This window comes from Amblyomma maculatum, chromosome 2 (genome assembly GCF_055883805.1).
Source record: "Amblyomma maculatum isolate TAMU_Amacu chromosome 2, ASM5588380v1, whole genome shotgun sequence".
In the NCBI taxonomy this organism is placed as follows: Eukaryota; Metazoa; Arthropoda; class Arachnida; order Ixodida; family Ixodidae; genus Amblyomma; species Amblyomma maculatum.
In genome coordinates this window covers 17,804,085-17,823,316 of record NC_139345.1, presented here as the reverse complement: position 1 = coordinate 17,823,316, position 19,232 = coordinate 17,804,085, and the positions used below count along the sequence as shown (strand labels likewise).

At 47.5% G+C, this 19,232-nt stretch overlaps 1 protein-coding gene across 1 annotated transcript in view; it reads right to left on the bottom strand.

The window, feature by feature from the left end:
* The window catches only part of bbg (PDZ domain-containing protein big bang), a 299,541-nt gene that overhangs the window by 213,386 nt on the left and 66,923 nt on the right, over nt 1–19,232 (bottom strand). The window lies entirely within an intron of this gene.

Genomic DNA, 19,232 nt, shown 5'->3' with positions numbered 1-19,232 from the left:
CTCTCAAAACGCGATGACACCTCCGTTGCCGGTGCACTTTTCTGGCTTCGGTGAGTCAATCCAGCGTGGTCACCGCACTAGTATAGAAGAACAGCGATGTCCACTGGCAGCCTTGCAATTCGCGACAGCTGGACCCGGCGTCCAGGCCCGAGACGGAAAAGGGGGGAGAGGTCGTCACGCCACGCACACACGCACACACGCACGCACGGATCAAGAAGAAGCGAAGGAAGACGAAAGGCCGATGAGCGAGGAACAACTCCACGTTGGCGGCGCAGGAGGAGAGCTACAGGCAGCAGCGGAGGCCGCCGAGCAAGCAGCAGGAGCCAAGCCCGAGCGGCGAGCGGATTTTTCGTCGGGACAGGTTCTCTTCCTCGGGCGGCAAGAAGGGGGCGCCCAAGGAGTGGCTGGACCGGTCGCCGCCGCCGAACCGGGTCGCCGCCGAGCGAGGGGAACAAGTGCGGCGAGATGCTGCCTCGGAGCTAGCGTCGGGCCCGCGCCAGCCTCAGCAGCGTCGCGAGCATCGCGCCGTTGCCCGCAGCAGCGCCCGGCGGCAGCTCTCGCGCCTCCAAGGTCAAGGCATCTCCTACCGCCACGCGCGAGTTTGCGTGTGCCTGGCTACCCGCCTCCAAACTGCAGCGCCCAAAGGCACCCCGACGCACAGCGGCCCCGGGGTCAACAAAAACGGAAGCCCCACTCTTTTCCGGCGAATCTTCAGCAGCGCTGCGCCCAGGAAGCACGCGACCGCATTCTGCAGTGCACTTGTAGAGAGCAGTTTCACGCTACGCAGAAATTGTCTCTGCAGCTGACAAGGGCGTAAAACTCTGGTTGTACAGCAGCGCGTTGCTTTTCATCGCGAGGCTTTTGTAAAGGGAAGTTCTCCGTTCATAAAACGGTCATGTCCACGCGGCTTCCGGTCTGTTGAAGAATGATGGAATTGCGGAAGTGACAACCTAGACATTGATAGGCTATGGTATTTGCAGCTTGAGATCAACTGCACACTAGAGTGTAGCTCTTCTAAATTAGTACGTGTGCGAATAACGTTCTTTTTTTGCGGGCTCTCTCTCTCTCTCTCTCTGATACTTTTTGCAATAAACATGGCGGCCACGATATCAGAAAATGTAATCGGATTAATGAGGAGTCTTATTTTTTGAGATCTTCCAAATACACCGAAACAGCATTCGAGAAAAGGGCGACAGTTTCTTACTCGAATAAACCGCAGGGATATTAGTCTTTTTCTGGTATGCTGTACATGCAAGCTGGAACAGTTCTCTACTAATGTACAAAATGGAGGGACACATTTTAATTGTGAGACAACTATGCTATACTATAAGATACTGCTAAGCACGTGCAAGTTGACGAGAAAGGTCTAAGGTTCTGATGCACTTCAAAAGTTTAGTAAATTTGTTTTTGCTCTCGGAGCGTTTAAAATGGCACAGAAAACTAACGGATGTGGTTTTGAAGAAATATGTGAAGCTGCTGGAAATATGTTTGGTACGTTTATGAGCATATTGACAAATTTGGTCTAACCTCACAAAAAGATGTCAGGCTGCCATAGAGAACAAATGGGACGCGTTTTTTTTTTTTTTTTTTTTTTTTAAAGAACAGTAATCACAAAAAGCTTAAAACCTGCCAAGGGAGGACCTCGCATATGATCATCGTTATCTTGGAGTTAGTATATTAACTCATTCCGAGTAAAAGTCTAAAATTTCTGGGTACACTCTAAGCACGATTAAGCCCGTAAGAAAGTGAAAAAAGGAGTAGCATGTCATCTAATGCACCCCCCTGTGCAGCTATGGCATTCTCTCCAAACTTTGTGGTAGAGTTTCGCAACTAAATGTACGGAATGCTATACTATTGGCAACAGAGGCATATTCCCTCCTAAAATCATGTTTGTTTCATTCAATTAGCCATGACAGGAAACATTAACGGCTGCATTAGGCACCTTCAGGTTAGCAAATAGAAGACATTAACACATCGGTTAAAATGAGGCAATTTCTAGAGATTCTCATGGCTCAATGTAATGATAACCAGCTTCCGTTTCTGACGATATGGATTGTGTATTTCTAGTGATGAAAATGTGCTGTAGAGCTTTGCGACAATGCCGTGGCCTAATAAGGGAGTGTGCTATGCTACCCCTCTTTTACTGCACGTATTCGTGTTAAGAGCGTATACTATCGGGACAAAAGTGGTCCAGCTGTCAGCGTGTAAACTTCGCATTCGGCGCTTTTCGATGTGAAACTCGCTATTTTTTTAAAGTAGTTATTTAAGCCTTATGTATGAAGCTGACGGCTAAATTTACTGCTCTACATACTGGACAGAAAAAAAGCGTTGGGACATTCCTTGTGCGCAGTCAGAGTAACTGAAGCTCTTCACCAACACAAGTAAGTATTGTGAATGGCAATCTTCTGTTACAAGCGCTGAGGTGGCACCCTCCGATTCTCGTATTCTTCTTCGAAAGCGGAAAAGGGAAGTAGATAGAATACAGGAGATTCAGAATATACCTCACTGTAGCATAATAAGTGCAGGATTAATAGCGAAATGATAGACCCGCACAGGACACAAAATACTTACTCATGTCATTGGCTCTCTGTGCCCGCCATGTAACAATAAAGTATTCAGGAAGTCATGCCCTAGATTTCCTATTAATTTTTAAACACTTTAAACTTTAAAGTTGAATGTAGCCGAAGCGCATTGCCTCAGCTTCCTTGGCGACGGGTCTTCGGTAACGTAGCCTTCTGTGTTCAGATATTCGGCCTATCACTTCAGATCCTGCACAGGCGTCAATAATAAATGCCCAAAGCAACCCTAAGCTATGAGGATCAAGGTGACAAAAAGGCTCCGACGAGCGGCTTTTCCCTATTTTTTATTAGAGAGGATTTTCACCCAGCAGTTTTAAGCTTTTAGAAGCACCTTTCGTAGTAAATCATATTTTTCTCAGAAATGATACATCGATTTGCTTGCCATTGCAGACAAGTATGGCTTAGTTTCGGTTTCTTGATTTGGATGATTTCGGCAAACTATATCCTCAGATTTTATTTGCTGAAGAAAACGAGCATCGACTACTGTTTAGTGACGCACTGTTATTATCACAGTATAACATACGTTATTTTATTTTATTTTATTTAGTGTTCTTAATTTTGAAGATTCCAATTTATGTTTTCATAGTTCATCTCAGTACTTGGTTCGTGGACGCCGGCATTACAGGAAGCCTTGAAATACCAACCTTACCACTTTCAATAGCTTTCCATTGGACTTTGCGGCTAGACTTCATGACATCTGTCTCTTTCTGTCTACCTTAGTGTGGCCGATCTACTACCTTTGACTCTCGGCAACCTTCGAGTTCATTTCTCTCCCCTTGGAGCCCACCACCCCAGTATAGGGAACAACCGGGGGTCACTTTTTCGTGCTACATGTACACTCGTCCTTTTTTTTTCTCTCTTAAAGTTACCTCTTTCGTATCCCTACCTATCACTGGCCACACCACCATTTATACCTATTTTGTCAACCTGTGTTTTGCTGCTTCTCAGGTGAGTGCTGCCAAAACAATACAGTTGTGTAATTGAGAGTCTAAGCGAGGTGCACTCTTTCCCTCTACTAGCCCTGTAATTACTTCCATCTGTTTCAAGCCAGGAAATACTGGACAAGCGCATTTTTTAGAAGGAAGCTTTTTTTCTATAAATGCATTCTTTTCTCGCATATTGTAATATTCCACTGTATATTGACATATCTTCAATCGGGCAGAACGTATCTTTCAACCATTAACCTTTATTCGCCTTTAAAGCCCTCCCAATTGGTTGTCTAAGGCAGTCTTAACTACTCGATGCGAGCAAAGGGCAAGCTTCAATCGAGATATTTTTTTTTATTGTTTTTTGGTGCGCTACAGGAAAATAGGCAGACACTGCTTGAACCCATAGCCAGCGGCTAGTAAAGGGTCCAATGGAAAAAGTTCATAGGTTGCAGGCACCCAATCGTCAAAGTTAGAGACATCAGAAGTAGTAACTTTACAATAAACATAACAAAGTTAGTTATCGCTTATACATTCGTAAAACTACCAATGAAGAGAAGAAAATATAAACTAAAACCTCACAAATCAAACAAAAGCGCGTAGAACTTATACAAGAAATAAAGCAAAGAAAGATGAATGCATAATGTCACCACACTATAACAATACATAATGTCACATGTCGCGGAGAAATAACGCATCAGATACAATACAGGTATACGTAGAGGTTACATGGGTAATACCAGGCGAACAATATAAGGTTACAGTAGGCAAATGCAAGTATGGACTCAAAGTGTTTCATTCATTTTAAGGTAGTATTCTTTTATTGCAATGGAAAAATTCTTGGCAAGCTTTACGTCACAGGGTAGAGAATTCCAGATTTTGACGCCCGTAAACTGCAGCATACACTCACCATAAACGTTTCTTTTTATGGGTAAATTAAAATTTCCGTAAGTGTGGCTTCGGGTTGTACGTGTACGGGTTAGTTGCGCTACAGAAGACTGGACCATATTCCGTTTACTATTTCCATAACGGTATTTTACAATGTTCCACAGCTACCTGATGTCCAAGAAAGCCGGACGCATGTACCCGAAACTATCCTTGGGGCCTTTTTAGATATCGTCTATCGCTGCTCATTTGCCAAGCTGTTCAGATTCAAGGCCGCATTTTTTAACGAAGGGTAAATACGATGAGTAACCTGAAAATTTGAAGCAAGCACCTCACTTCGGTAATTCAGTGCTGGCCTGAGAGTAAGAAATTGCCCAGACGACATGAAATACGTAAGCGATCGACACACCACGTCACCGGTGAAATTTTCTGCAAAACTGCTAAACCTGTGATGCAGCGACCTTGGTTGTTCAGAGCTAGATTGCGTATAGGGCTCAAACTGAGAGCGTTGGATTCAACTGGTTATGCAAATCTGTTATCGCGCAGTCCCTGCACGCCACAACGATTAGCGAGACGCTGCCAGCCATTCCTTCGTTCTCGTTTTCATAATTGCGGTTAAGCTCCAGCTGCCGCACTTCCTATGATCCAATAACTAAGCATATTTCTAAGCATATCGCCGATTTCATTATTTGTTTTGTGGGGTTTAACGTTCCAAAGCGATTAAGGCTATGAGAGACACCGTAGTGGAGGACTCCGGAAATTTCGACCACCTGGGGTTCTTTAACGTGCACTGAAATCGCACAGCACACGGACGCCTGGCTTTTCGCCTGCACCGAAAAGCGGCCGCTGAGGCCGGAATTCGATCCCGCATCCTTGGGAACAGTACGAGTGCCGTAACCACTGCGCCAGTCCGGCGGGGTTAACGCCGATTTCTTCTGTCTGGCCCCGGTGTACAGTTTTTTTATACATGAAGATATGCAAATAAGCGTCCATACAGAAACTTAAGCTATTGAAACATGCTCTGCCAATCTCTCGTGAAAGTGATCAGCTTGTATCCCCTGTAATTTTCGACGTGATTATGACTGTTGCAAATATTAGCTACTCAAGCCACCCTCCTCCTCTCCCCTGCATGTATACTAACCAAACCAAATGCTTCTTAGCTTTGGTGATCGCATGAAAGTAGGCCTATTCGCTATATATTATTACCACCATAAACATTGTTATTTTTGTTGTCGCTACTGTTGGCAGTGGTAATGACAGTTGTGGTAGGGATGCTGGAGGTGGTGGTCATGGTTGGCATAAAAGTGAACAGGATGTCTGTGTAATTGTTTATGGATAAATTTGGCGGCCTTGTATAGATTTTTTTTCGGCGTTCCTAATCAAGAAGTTGCTTATACATACTGGATTTTGCACATTCGAGAAAACGGAGATAAAAGTGCATTCATTTTGGCGAAGCCTGAGGCGCAAAAAGAGGACAGGAAAGTGACAGCGACACAGGACAAGGCGCAACACAGGACAGGCGCCTTGTACTGTGTCTCTCTCACGTCCCTCTCATTTTTGCTCTTCAGGCTTCGCCAAAATGAACCAACTCCACCAAATAGCACAAGAGCCAACCTTGCTCAGGAAAGTAGAGCCTCCACTTCTTTGAACTGAGCACGTACCTCAGTCGTGGGAGTTAAAAAAAAAAAAAAAAAAAGGAGGAAGAAATAAGAGAAACAAACGAAAGGAACAAAAAAAAAAAAAACGAGAACGGAGAAAGACTTGCTCCTCACAGCCAGCACTGTAGTCTCCTATTGTAATACAGAACGTGTAAATTTGCCTTCTCGGACATTATGTATACTTTGGGGGCCGCAGCGAAAAGACCCCGTGTTACTGTCTGGGAAAAACGACGCCAAGTAATGCGGAGTCTGGAATGGCTATAGCGACATTCTCTAGTATGCGCCCAGAAGTATAGCCCTGGCCTTCTCGGACGTAGCCTGGGCTGTTGTTCAGGCTTTCCTTTTGTCACTGCATCTGTTGTTCACCCAATTTCCCCGGTGTACACGGTTGCCGTCAACAACCTATTGACGCCGTGAGAACAATCGCGCGGAGCGCCGGACACCGTATCTCCCGCAAAATTCCTGCTTCGGTTCTCATATATTTTACTGAGCATTACAAAGGCGTTGACAACGGCGTCATTAGTTACGCGCGCATGGGTTGTTCTAGCCAGACGGTGCACAAAGGCTCGAACTTTGAGCAGGAAAAAATAAGGCAGTATAGAAAGGATACGTCGAAAGAATACGTCGAAAGCGGCACGCAGTATGTATGACGACAATGACAAACGCTGGTCCTGGTAAAGCATACACACAGCACAGGAACTGTAGTGCATTGCTAAGCATGGCTGCTTCTTTTAAAGCCGGAGCGCGAATATTTAAAAGGACAACTACATCAAACTACTGTTCTCAGCTTGTCAGGCTAACTGAACAAAATCCTGTCTGAAAACTATGAATTAAGCGTATTTGTTCGAGAACAGACGCGTGACTTTTTCTGGTCCGTCCGACTAATGGTATTAACTCCTTTGTCACTGTTCTTCAGTTTTACATACTACACGCCTTCTTGCTCGAGCGTATTGGCAATGTCCTTCGATTAGTCATTTTGCGTGGAAGTGTAACTACGTTCACATGTGCTCGACATTTTCTATTGTCAATATGCTTCTGCCTTGTACGTGCCTCAAGCAATCTCAAGCTGCCAACGGCAGCTTTTTCGCCTCAGGACCCCCCGCAAACCTTTGGAAAGTAGGATTTGAGCTTGATTTTTTTTTTATTCTTCTGCCTTTCTGGCTGTGTTGATACTTGTTTTGCGGCAAGAGAAACCTCGATTTAAAAGTCCTCCCGTCGGTTGGTCCAGACTCGTGACGTCCTCGGCGAAAAGTACTGGTCGCGACTCGCCACCGTATTGAAGCGAACTGGGGAACATAGCATAACCTCTGAGATCCGTGCCCCAAAACCGTTGTCGACGCATGCGTTTTGCTCGCGGAATCGGCCGGTGATGGCGGCGCAAATGTTTTGTCTGCTCTTTACCTGTAATAGAGAGATTTACATTGCCTGAGACGTATACTATAGTTGATGTATACCGGTTTACCGGATCCCCCACACACTGGCGGAGTGGCAGCGATTGCATCCACCCCTGTCAATACGCGTGCGCAGGAGGGGTCCGGCAAATCGGCATTCGTCGATACGAGTACGTCTCCGGCATGCTAAATCTCTCTAATAACAGCTCCGCTATCGATGGGAGCGGTATCTGTGTGATTAGAGTGCGGCGCACCTTATCGGTACTAGACAGTTTCCGTTTGTCCTCACTGCCTCTTGTACATTTCTGTCTGAGTTTATAAATTGAAAACTAAACGGAACGCCTGCATTCGTGATGACTTGTTGCTATAGGTAAGCGAGCCAACTGCTAGTATTTGCTATTAGCTATACTGATTCTTTGCATGAGCGCACTGCGAGTTAAGCGAATCCTGTAGTAGCTGGCACTGTACTTTTTCTAACCCACATAATACAAACGATTATTGACTGATTAAATTGATTCAATTATTAAATGAGTGAGTGAGTAGCAGAGGAGAAGAAATAGAGAGAGTGAGTGCCGTAAATATGTATCCGACCTCACAGCGTAACTGAGTGCTCCGCACCTCCCTCGGTGGACCGACCTGCTGTCAGCATTAAGTCACGTGTTCCTGGGGAGCGCCAATATTTTATGTTTACAGCCGTATCTCTGAATGGGGAATGCCGTTTGCAGCTTCAGTTAGTGCAAGCTATAGTCTAACCCTTGCCTTACGATCAGCGCGCCACCGTGATACCAGAAGGAACGCGCTACAGGAAAACTTAACAGTTACCAGTGAGAGCAAAGACCTACACGTCCCAGGTTGAGGAAAAGCACTGAGCTGCCGCACAGCCGGCGTATAGTACTCGGTTTCGCAACGCGGTCGCTATCGAAATGTTTCGTTTTTATTTCAGCTTGAATTTCGCTGGTGAACGCCTCACAATGGCCGCCGGCATTTCCTGCCACCACCGCCTGCCATCGCTTTCTCCAGGGGAAAGTGTCGCTGCGCATCCCGCACGGGCCGCCGCACTCCGCGGAGGCCGACGCTTTACAAGCTGGATAGATGGTTATCACATCGCGCGTTGTTCTCATAACCTCCCTGGTCGACTCCCCCGCGCCTCGCCGGTATATACCCTTGAACTCTCGCTCATAGGAATCTGTGTCGCTCGAACACACCGTCGCCGCAGAGCGGTGCACAGGTGTTTGGAGGACAGGCCAGCGGACAGGCGAACGTCGCTTGCGAAGAAAGCCAGAATGCTTCGTCGTACTCGTTGCCTCTCCGAGAGAAATGCTGCTATTTTTAGCAGACGAATTTTTGCCGCTTTTTCTTTAATGATGATCATCGAAGGCGGCTCCGGCAGTCTATATACGTTGTCGATTTATTTCTCGAGTGTGGAGACCCGCTCTTGTTTAAGGTCCCTCGGCTCGAGTAAGGAAGAAAGTTTCAGAGGATCCTGCTATGCCTGGTACCTTGTCGAAACGGGAAAGTTTTTAGGTGCACGTGGACCGCATTGCGTCCGAGAGAAGCCATTCTACAAACAAGAAAGATACACGGTATCCCTCACAAATCTATGTCTTTGGTGCGCTGTTTGAGACCAAGGAAATGAGAACACATGTGTACGCATTCAAAAATGTTAAGTTCAAAAACCTAATAAGAAACTGTATCTTACTTACAAAAGCCTATTTATTCTTTTTTCACTTCTCGGAATAGATTTTCTTGTGAAAAAAAAAAATGCGTGTCTGTGTGAATTAAGTTTCCAGCCTTCAGCCCAACTTGTGGAAAGAAGCGAACCGGAGCTCCTTCAGGGCACCCCAGTCCCTGAAGGTACCTCCTCCGGAGCACCCTCCGGTGAGTTCGTCGATGCACGCTTATCAGTAAAACTGCGTCCTTCACCCGCCAATTTCCTCCCTCCATCCAGACGCCGGAAGCCCCCACCATCCAGACGCCCACGCAGCCAACTTGAAGAAAAAGCGATGGGGAAGCAGGATCGCAAGAAGCAACGAGTGTTAAAGAGAAATTTACGACCAATATATACGCGGATCTGTCTAATCAAACCATATAATTTCCTTTGTATATACTTTTTGTATCTGTGATTAGGTTTGCATCCTCGAGACGAAAATACAAACATTTGGTTTTAAAAACAACGGATAAAAGAAACGCACTTTCATAACTTACGTCTGCAGTCAACGTTTGTTGCGGCAGGACTGAAAAACCACGCGTAAGATTAATATTCGCTGAATTGGTTCATCGTAGTTTCTTGTTGACATGTGCTGCAGCAGTTAAGAAGGAAAAATAAGCGCCCAGTCTGCTCAGGTATAATCGGAGAGAAATCGAAGCAGTTCAAGGCAAACCAAAGCACAAAATTATGTGGAGAGCACAGAGTCTTCTTTATATTTTTTCGATGCACTGAGGACTGCCTCAGGGATCGAAGGAAATAAATGTACACAAATGAATTCAGGTTTGGCAAGTGGCGAATAATCTAGACCGCAACGACGAAGCCACTCTGTCCTCGCAACACTGGGCATTTCTGTTACCTGCAAGCGCATAATTCAATTTATTCAGTATGTCCACCGAATGCAGTGCGCTCCGTTCACCATGCAGCTTAAGGACACACAGCGGGCGATAAGCTCGGTCCATTAAGCAAAATTCGGTCTACCGCATCATTAAAATGGCCAACGCATTTACGTTTTCGCGCAAAATATTCAAAGGTCTTCGGACCAGTATACCTGGCATCGGTCAACAATCAACCGGTCGTTTCCTGAGCCACTAATGCTCATTAGAAGCCAAGCCGAAGCGAAGGCTAACAGCTGCAACGCTGTAATAAACCGGACCGGCAGCTTCGACCGAAGTTTGGTAGTACATACTGGCCACTTTCTGGACATTGATGACCTCAACTCATGTGCTGGATGTGTCTCCAAACTTGCGCAGCAGGCTTTCCCGGGGACGCGTGCGCGATTTTCTGCTGACCGAACAGAAGTCATAAATATGTCTCGTTTTACGACGGTCCTTCGAATTCGCCCGCATGGATAGAGAGAGAAAAACAAAAAGAGAAGAGGGTAGCCATCGACACAGACAGAGACTGACCTCACGAAGATACTGAGCGCCGGCTGCCGGTGCCAATAAAGCCGAACGAAGACGGAGCACGCGGGGTCCTGAGTAACATAAGGACTCAAGGCTCCGATGTTTAAGTCGAAGCTTACTTTGGCTACAGCACGGACAAGGACGATGGCAACACCGCCGTTGCAGTTGCATTACGTACGTACAGTCTTTATCAAAAGTTTACAGCCCAGAGGGGTTGCTTTTAAGTCGTATAGTATGACTTCTGTAATAATCGTGGAAGTCCTAGCCATTGGAGAGGGTAGGACGAAAAATCTTGCCTTCAGCAAATATGGAAACCTGGGAATGCATTACTAGCCACATATAGTATCGCTCAGAAGTAGACCCCCTTTGCTGTAAACTTTTGATAAAGGCTGTACATGCATAGATGATAGTGGAAAGCCTGTTCTGAAGACAATGCAGCGTTAATGAGGCAGAAGCCTGAAAGAGGACAGAGTGGCTGAAGAAACAAATTCTGTAGTTAATCACAGCTTATAGCGGAGATGAGAGAAAACTTGCTCAAGAAAGACAGGCCTCGAGTAGAGAAGACATCCAATGGATGGTAAGGAAACGCTTGTATGAACGCCGTAGAGGAGAGGTCCAGAAATGCCGACCACCTCGTGTTCTTTTACGTGCACTGACATCACGGAATACGCGGACGCCTTGCCTCTCGCCTGCATCGTTAAGAGCGGCCCCGCGGCCGGAACTGAACCCGAGCGCTTGGATTGAGCAGTCCAGAGCACGAACTACTGCGCCACAGCGGCGCGGGCGGTTAAAGTAACAAAATGGACACACAGAGATGCGGAACGTACGGCTGGGGAAGGGAGTGAGTCAGGTGGGCGGATGAGATTAGGGACCTGGCTTTGGTATAGGTGTGTCGGGTTTGTAACGGCCACGGTTAACCCGAGTTATATAAATGGGTCTGTGCTTTATAGAGGTAGGTGGACTGCTGCTGATGATAATGATAAGTTTTAATATGCCTGTAGGCGGCATCATGAAAGCGAGTTGGATAAGGGTGGATGGGGACCCTTAGTTCCCAAGGCAAGCCAACGTTTCGACAAGGGGGCTTGTCTTGTAGAATAAGAGCCATAGCCTCTCATTCTACAATGAGTGTGGCATTAGTCACAGCATGGCAGCCATCAGTACAGTAGCCATTTGTTAACAAAAAAATAAATAAATAAATAAAAATGAGGGCGTTTCCAGTAGTTGCGCCAAACAGCGCAACGCCTGAGGAAGGAGACAGTGTGCACTTCCTTCTCGCCAGCTTGCCACTACTACAGCGGCTTACTCTTAAACGCAGCGTTCTCAGAATAGACTTTTCCTTACTGACGTCTCGGTTTCTTATTACCAGCCGTATAACTTTTCTTGACGTAGTTTTTTTACCTTTTACATAGCTTAGTGAGGATTTATCTAGCTTTCCTGTTAAAGTGGGGTGTCTTAAAATCAGAGGTGGCAAGTATTTTCCTTTGCGCAACAATTTTGCAGTATAGAACAATGCTGAAGGAGTGACGCTTACTTTACCCTTAAACGGCAGCTACAGCTATAGCTCGAACAAGGAGGGCAGACAGCCGTTCCACGCACTAACTCGGCCACCTGTTACCTCAGCGAGAAGAAGGAGGCGCTCGCATAGAGATAGGTTAGGTTACGCAGGTTTGGACGCCCGTTACAGGTTGTATGTGGTACGTATCTCTTTAAGCTTTCTTTATGCAATACACCTTACAAGCGTACTATGGCAAGAAGTCTTACTCGTTAGAACCGACTTACGAGCGAACCGACGCCCAAGATGGGGCCTCAGCGATTATGATCGGGACGCCAGCAGCGTGCCAACGTTGCGCATTTAACGCTATCGACGACATCGGGCATACGACGAATACACCAAGCTCAAGCCGTAACACTGTATCGGAGAAAATACGAAGACGGAGCTCGAAATGCGCTTGATAACCAGAAACGCGCAGGCAGCGAATAGCGAGCGCCGATGTTCAAGCAACGTCGAGAGAGAGCCACGCATTGGTTTCGTTCATTCTTTTTCCTTCTTCCAGGAAAAAAGAAGTAAAAAAAGGGGGTCGCTGAGATGCGAAACACGTGCTAAACGGCGTCCATAAACGTCTCTACCGGCTGCTCGACTGGCAGTGGTCTTCTTTTCATTTAATTATTTTGCGGCTAAGTTTCTGTTTCTCTTGTTCCTTGTCTGCAGCCACGCCTGGCTTCTGCCTACGGGCAAGAAGTGGGTTTGATTTCGGGACGCGTCTGCGCTCTCGCGGATGATCTCAAAGGGTTGCGCAGCGCGGCTGCCGCTGGGGAGCGCCGAAAATAAGGTCGCGCACCGTTCTTGTACAGAATACTGATCAGTTCTGCTTGGCGCGAGCGCTAGGGTTTCCTTCATTTCCCTCCTCCTATGCCTGCCTTGACTCGCAGATGCAAACATTCCGGAGTAACCTGCATTGACGGCTTTATCGTAGAGGCGAAGGGCTGCCAATGTTGCCTTTTTTTTTCTCGACATATTTCTGCTCGGTGAATGTACGAGACGATGCACGTGCGTACAGGTGCGTATTTTGCAATTCGCGACGCCCAAGAAAGAGGTTGCCAAGCGTCATAGGCTGTCTGCCACCGCGCTGTATCTCCTTTGCTTACTCCGGCGTTCCTTCTTTCTTTCTTGTTTTTTTTTTTCCTTCTCATGGCTCGGGAATCAAACTTGCGTGCTTGTAACACTTTTAAACTTCGCTTCATTTATCACAACAGGGTTCACTACATGAAAGCGGGCGCGGTTATCGAAGGAGTCTTTATCGCATATTCATAAGAGCGAACGGTCGATTGAACGGCCTGTCTTAGCAACAAGCCTTGGCGGTCATAGATGGAATAACACCATCCTGTTTGAAAGAAAAGGAAAACAACTCTCAGATCACATCTTCGCTCTTCCCCGGCGATAAAAGCGGCTTTTTAGTTTGTTCGTTAGATGTCGACATTTTTGTTGCTCTTACATTGATATCGGTTGTGCGGTGACAGGAGCACTCGAAGTCGTCCCGCTTGCACCTTCTGTTTTTGAAGAGCTCTCCAAAAACCTTAAGCTCTTACGAAACTGACTGAGTTTGCTTTTGTAGCTATAATTTTGCGAAGCCCTTTCGCTGCGTATGTAAACACCAAAATTGATACAGTATTTTGTTACACAGACTTTCAATCTGTCTTGCCTTACAACACGTCTTCAACTGTTCCCATCAATTTCGCTCTACCACTTACTGTACCTTCCTAGGCGTCATTTCGTGTTCTCAATTTTTCCGCTGTAGTGATTTGGTGCTGTTGCAATACAGAGTCGTCTCGTTAATGTTAGTTACACTCATAGAGGGCTGGCATAGACAGAGTGCCTGCATGTCGCCTCATATGCCGGTTTTCATTCTCTTCAGATCCTGAAGGACGCATCCTCGAATAAGTGCGGACGTATACATAACTAACCACTCCAAGGAAAACATGAACCGACGCCGAGCCACGGAGAGGCGCCGATAGAGATGGCACATTTACTTATCCAGCTACTTAACCGCGGCGTCTTCCCCATGCAAAACTATCGGAGCGGCTAAAAAAAGCCCCGTCCAATTGCCCAGGGCCTTTATATTCCTCCGGGCGCACCCTTGTTTTCTCGTCGGTGCCAGCAAGCGTCCACTCACCACAGGGACCGACGATACGCGCGGCCGAGGCACGGCACTCCGGGACACGTTCCACTTAGGCTAATTGAAAGAGCGGCCGTCGCTCCCCGGCTAGCAATCGTGCCCTGCTGTTGCGTTTGCAGGACTGCCCTCGCACGAAGAGGTATATACGCACAGGTACCAACAAGCCTAATCCTCGGCGCGCTGCCGGCCCATAGTGAGTTCGCCCTTCTGCCCGTGGCGCTGTCTCAAGATGCGTACACATTATGGGCGAGATGTACTGTTGCTTTCTTCTCGTCCCTAGGTGGACGCGGAGGGCCTCATCCCTCGTCCGAAACCACGGCGCGTGCTGATGGTCGCGGGCTTTCTTCTTCCTATAGAACTGCGGAGGGCGATACGCCGGCACTAGCGGGGCCCAAAACACGGCAGCCAGCATGCACAGCCACCGCTAAGAAGGAGAGACGTTGACCTGGATCGCATCGTAAATGAGGCACGCGCGTTACCCTAGACAAGGGCACTTTGTCTTCTCGCGGTGTTCGTGCCGCTGCCCTAAGCAGCTGCTGCTGCTCTATGCGCTCGCGTTACTCGCGCTTTCGGGAGCGGACCACACCATTGCTCCTCCGGCAGTTGGAGGGGCGTCGACTTGCCGCGCGCGCCGGCAGGTTCGTGAAGACGTACGTGAGCAGCACGCGCATATTGCCTCCGCGCGCCTTCTCGGGCTTTGTTTCTGTTCACGGTCTCTTTTTGTGCGTGTGTTTGTATCGGTTGTCCTGGCCACTCTGCCAGCACGCGCCTCAAGAATGCCCGATTCGTGCTCTTCGTGACGCCTTTTTCTTACTCCCATTTACATTTTCTTTCTCTACAGTTCAGGGCGCTCACATGTTATCGCCACTGCAGCTACTGCGAGCGAGCGAAGCGAAGCACCGATCCATGCAGGGGCGGGTAGAGGGAAGAGTTCACCTCATGGCCCCAGCTGGACAGAGATGCGTGACAAAACAGGCGTACTTATCACGAAGATGAACGCTCGTGGATGTGCTCGTAGAAGTCATGGGGATAACACGATCGACGTTCTAAATCTGAGCCGAGATTTAGGAGCGCTTCCGAGACAAGATGATTGCTCCTTAGCGCAGAAATAAGGCTGACCTCGTGCGAACCACCGGCATTTCCTGTTCTACTGCGCCACGCAGTGAGCAGAGCTCAATTTAGACGTGAAGCAGAATCTTTTTATTATTTTTATTATTTTGCTCTCGGGAAAGGGTGTTTTGACTGTTCTCTGCCATAAGATGTGCGGAGGAAATCTTGGACGTCGAAGATGCACGCTTCACTCTCAGTCTCAATAGAGGTCAGACGTAAAGATCTAGGTAGTAGAAAACACCGAGTTTGCCGTGGCCGGTGACCGGATATCACGACAGCTGCTGGAGAGGTGGCTGTGTTGCATGCCGCAGAGCGATATAAAACTGGAAATAGAGGCTCGTAATCAAGAAGGTCCACAAGTCAAAATCGCTGCGAAGTCCTGACATGAAAGTATGTTTTCTTGCAGGCGTCGGTTAAACCGGGCTCCCACTTAGATGCGAGTCGGGTATTTTTTTGCTAAATCGGGAAAAAAGTGGTACATGGCGCAAAAACGGACTTAAAGCAATATTTCTGGCATTTATGTGACACTACAGGAAGAAATGTTCAGTAAAGGATAATTAACACAATTTTGAACGGGTCATTCGCAAAGCTTCCGCCAAGAAAAATACACAGAGAGGAAGCAACTCAGAAATAGGCATCCGCACTGAATCGGCTTCGTTTGAAAATTTATTTTCCTGTCGTGACCATACAGCCGGGACTTCAAAGTATCTGTTTCCTGAGTGAATGTACAAAATTTCACTCCGGTCGGGACTCCCTCACTGGTCGCTGTCGCAGTGAGCCTGCAATCTCTGTCAGAGCTCGAACAGATGAGGTCGTGCGCGTTCTCAACCTTCGCGAGCCATGTCTTGAAGATAGCCATCTTCTTTCGAGAGAGCGCTGTCTGGGATGCCTTCCGAAGTTCAACCTCTTCGTCATGATTTTTAACGTTCCACAGTGTAAGGCCATATATGAGTGGTTTGGCTTATATGATTTAATGTCCCGAAATGACTCGGGCTATGAAAGGCGCCGTTGTGAAGGGCTTCGAAAATTTCGACTAGCTGAGATTCTTCAACGTGCACTGACATCGCGCAGTAAAGGAGCTCCTCGCTTCCCCCCCCCCCCCCCCTCCCTCGAAAAAGGGCCACGGCGACCGGGATTGAATTCGCGTCCTTGGATTCAGCATCCCAACGCGCTGAATACTCAGCCACCGCGTCGGGGCCACATATTAGTCTCGAATAAAAAAAAAAGTTACTGCTTCTAAGCGACTGCCACAAAAATTGTTCACAGCCATTCATTTCCGGTGGCCAATTATTCAGTTGGTACATCCATAATTATGGCTTATGTTAAATTCATGGTAATTATTTATTCAACTTTCAATGCACTTAAGCACTAGCTGCGGTGTTACACGGGTTCTATACGTTTGCCATGAGTCATTCAAGATTGCGACGGTAAAATAAGGAGATATCCACCGTCATCAAGATAAAAGTTACAAAGCTGCGACGCTTATCACAGTGCTGACAACGTGTATTCAGGGCAGCGTGTGTGTTTTACCTGGAACGGAGCATGTTCAAACGTTATCAAAGTTGACAGTCTTCATGGCAAGTATGCTTCTGCCGACACACAGTCAAGAACCCGCTCAGAGGAGCGTATTTCGACCACTAACTTTCTCTCCGTTCCTCTCCCTTTTAGAAGCTGTAACCCTTCAGTATGCATGCGCCTGGTGGATGGCATCCGCCGGGTCCCCCGCCCACGTGGATGGAATCAGTGCAACGAGGAGAGCAGCGATGGTGCTATGTTGCCCAGCGATGCCACTTTCCAGCATGAACGAGCCCGGACGAAGCCTTGAGCCGAGACCACAACGTTTCTGGAAGGCATCAGTGAGCCCGGAGTTGGCGAGCGAGAGCTATCACAGAAAGACCGTTGTCGTTTGAGCTGCCCCGCAGGACCATCGTTCGAGCCGGGCGTGGCGGCTGAAGACGCTCATATGTGCGCGGACGGATGAGCGAGAGAAGAGGCGCGTTTAGTGTGCAGAGAGATGAAAGCTGGCAGACATCTCTGCCCAGTGTGGGCGGCCGGATAAGACAGAACACACAAAGCTCTCGTAAAAGACGCAGATGAACGTGCAGAGAGGAGTGGAAGAAAAAAAGAAGTAAGACAAATGCCAGTCGTCAAGCTGCAGCAGCGGAAAGCGAAATGAGGAAAGAGAGCTCAGAAACCGAGGACAGAGCAAATAACGCGGCCTGAACGGAAGGAGACTGTTCCGCTCACGCTCCTCCCATCAAGCGGCCTTGCCGCTTTTCTGTCTTCATCGTTTTATTTTCTATTGTGCTACATGCATGCCATTTTGTTCTAGCGTCGACAGTCACACGCCGGCATATTCTGGTGTCCTTACTGGTTGACTCGCTCGGGCACTGCTTTGTGACTGTGAAGCTAACAGTCTTAAGTCTTGTGCTGTGCAGTACAAATTTTACTTGGCGCCGGGACGTTAATTTAGTGACATATATGTCTACTCCTCTGAGAGCATATCTCCTGCTCACGCATCGCGTCAATTTGTCGGTGAACCTTGAAGAAATGACATATAAAGAAGGTTTCGCCTGTTCAAAAGTGCGCCACCAAATTAGCCGTTTTGACCAAAGCCCAAATCGCGCAAAGTTGGACGGCGCAACAGCTATATCCACTCTAGGCTTGCGAGGTATATAAGAAAATACGGGCTGGTTCCCGCAATGGGCAATGTTCACAATTTAGTTGCGTTTGTGTGCCGTGTCTGCAGTGCTGACACTTCCATATCCGACATTTAATCTGCTTGTTTTCGTTTCATCATGTCAGGACGAGCTACGTCTTTTTGACTGTGTTCGTACCCGGCGGAACTCCAATGAGGTTCACCAGGTACAGACCCACTGCAAAGTTCTAGACGTTTCACGACATTAATGTCGATAACTGCAATATATATATATATATATATATGTGTGTGTGTCCATCTCATCCCTTCGTCATGTGCTGATAATATAGCGGAATCAGCGGCTCGATCTTTGTGAGCAGCTGCATTCATTAGCGCAGAGCCTTACAAGAGGTCCATCTGTATTCTCCTATCAGCCCGCTGTTGTTGCTTAGGTGGTACGGGCTGGGTAATAATTGTTTCTTCAGAAAACTAATTTAGGTGCTCTGGTATCGCCTTCAAATGCCACAAATGAGCTCCAGGAAACACTTGGAATGCTTACTCTAAGGAATCAAACCAATGAACTGAAATATTGTAACGTGATATAACGTGTCCGTTTCTGATTATCCATTCCAATCTACACAGCTGAAAATGTGAATTTTCGCAGTAAAGTATGCGTTACAGCCACGGAACCCTCGACGCCCAGCACAGTCCTGCAACGAAGATACCAGTGACGTTTAGAACTACAAGCAAACGCCGGCCCCTTGCAAATAAGCTCATCCCCATTAATTGTGTCAGACCTCTATTGATAAGAAGTAGGTTTCATTTCTTCGGTTCCAGCTTCTGCACCACAAAGAACAAAAAAAAAAAAAAAATAGAGTCCATGGGCGGCTCAGGGGGGCAATGACCCACTGGGATGCATTGCGTCGTCACAGTGCACGCTCAGTCACTCCCCAGAAGAAAGAAGAGTGTGATGAAAAAAAAGACAGCAACGACGTACGAGGTCAAGAAATGGGAGACGACGGGTGAGGGAAGAGGTGGGGAGGGCATGCGCTGCCGGGGAAATGAAGAAACAACACGCGGTCTCATAAAAAGCCGCGCAAACTTTTCGGGCAATTAGGTTTCTGAGTGGCCACATATCTTATTACTATAACCGGCCTCCAGCCTCCCTACCACCCTCCCTTCCCTCAGTCGCGACGAGCATCACCACGCGCTGTTGCGTTTTTCTCAGACCTCGCGCGCCTCGAGCTTCCTCGTGCTGTC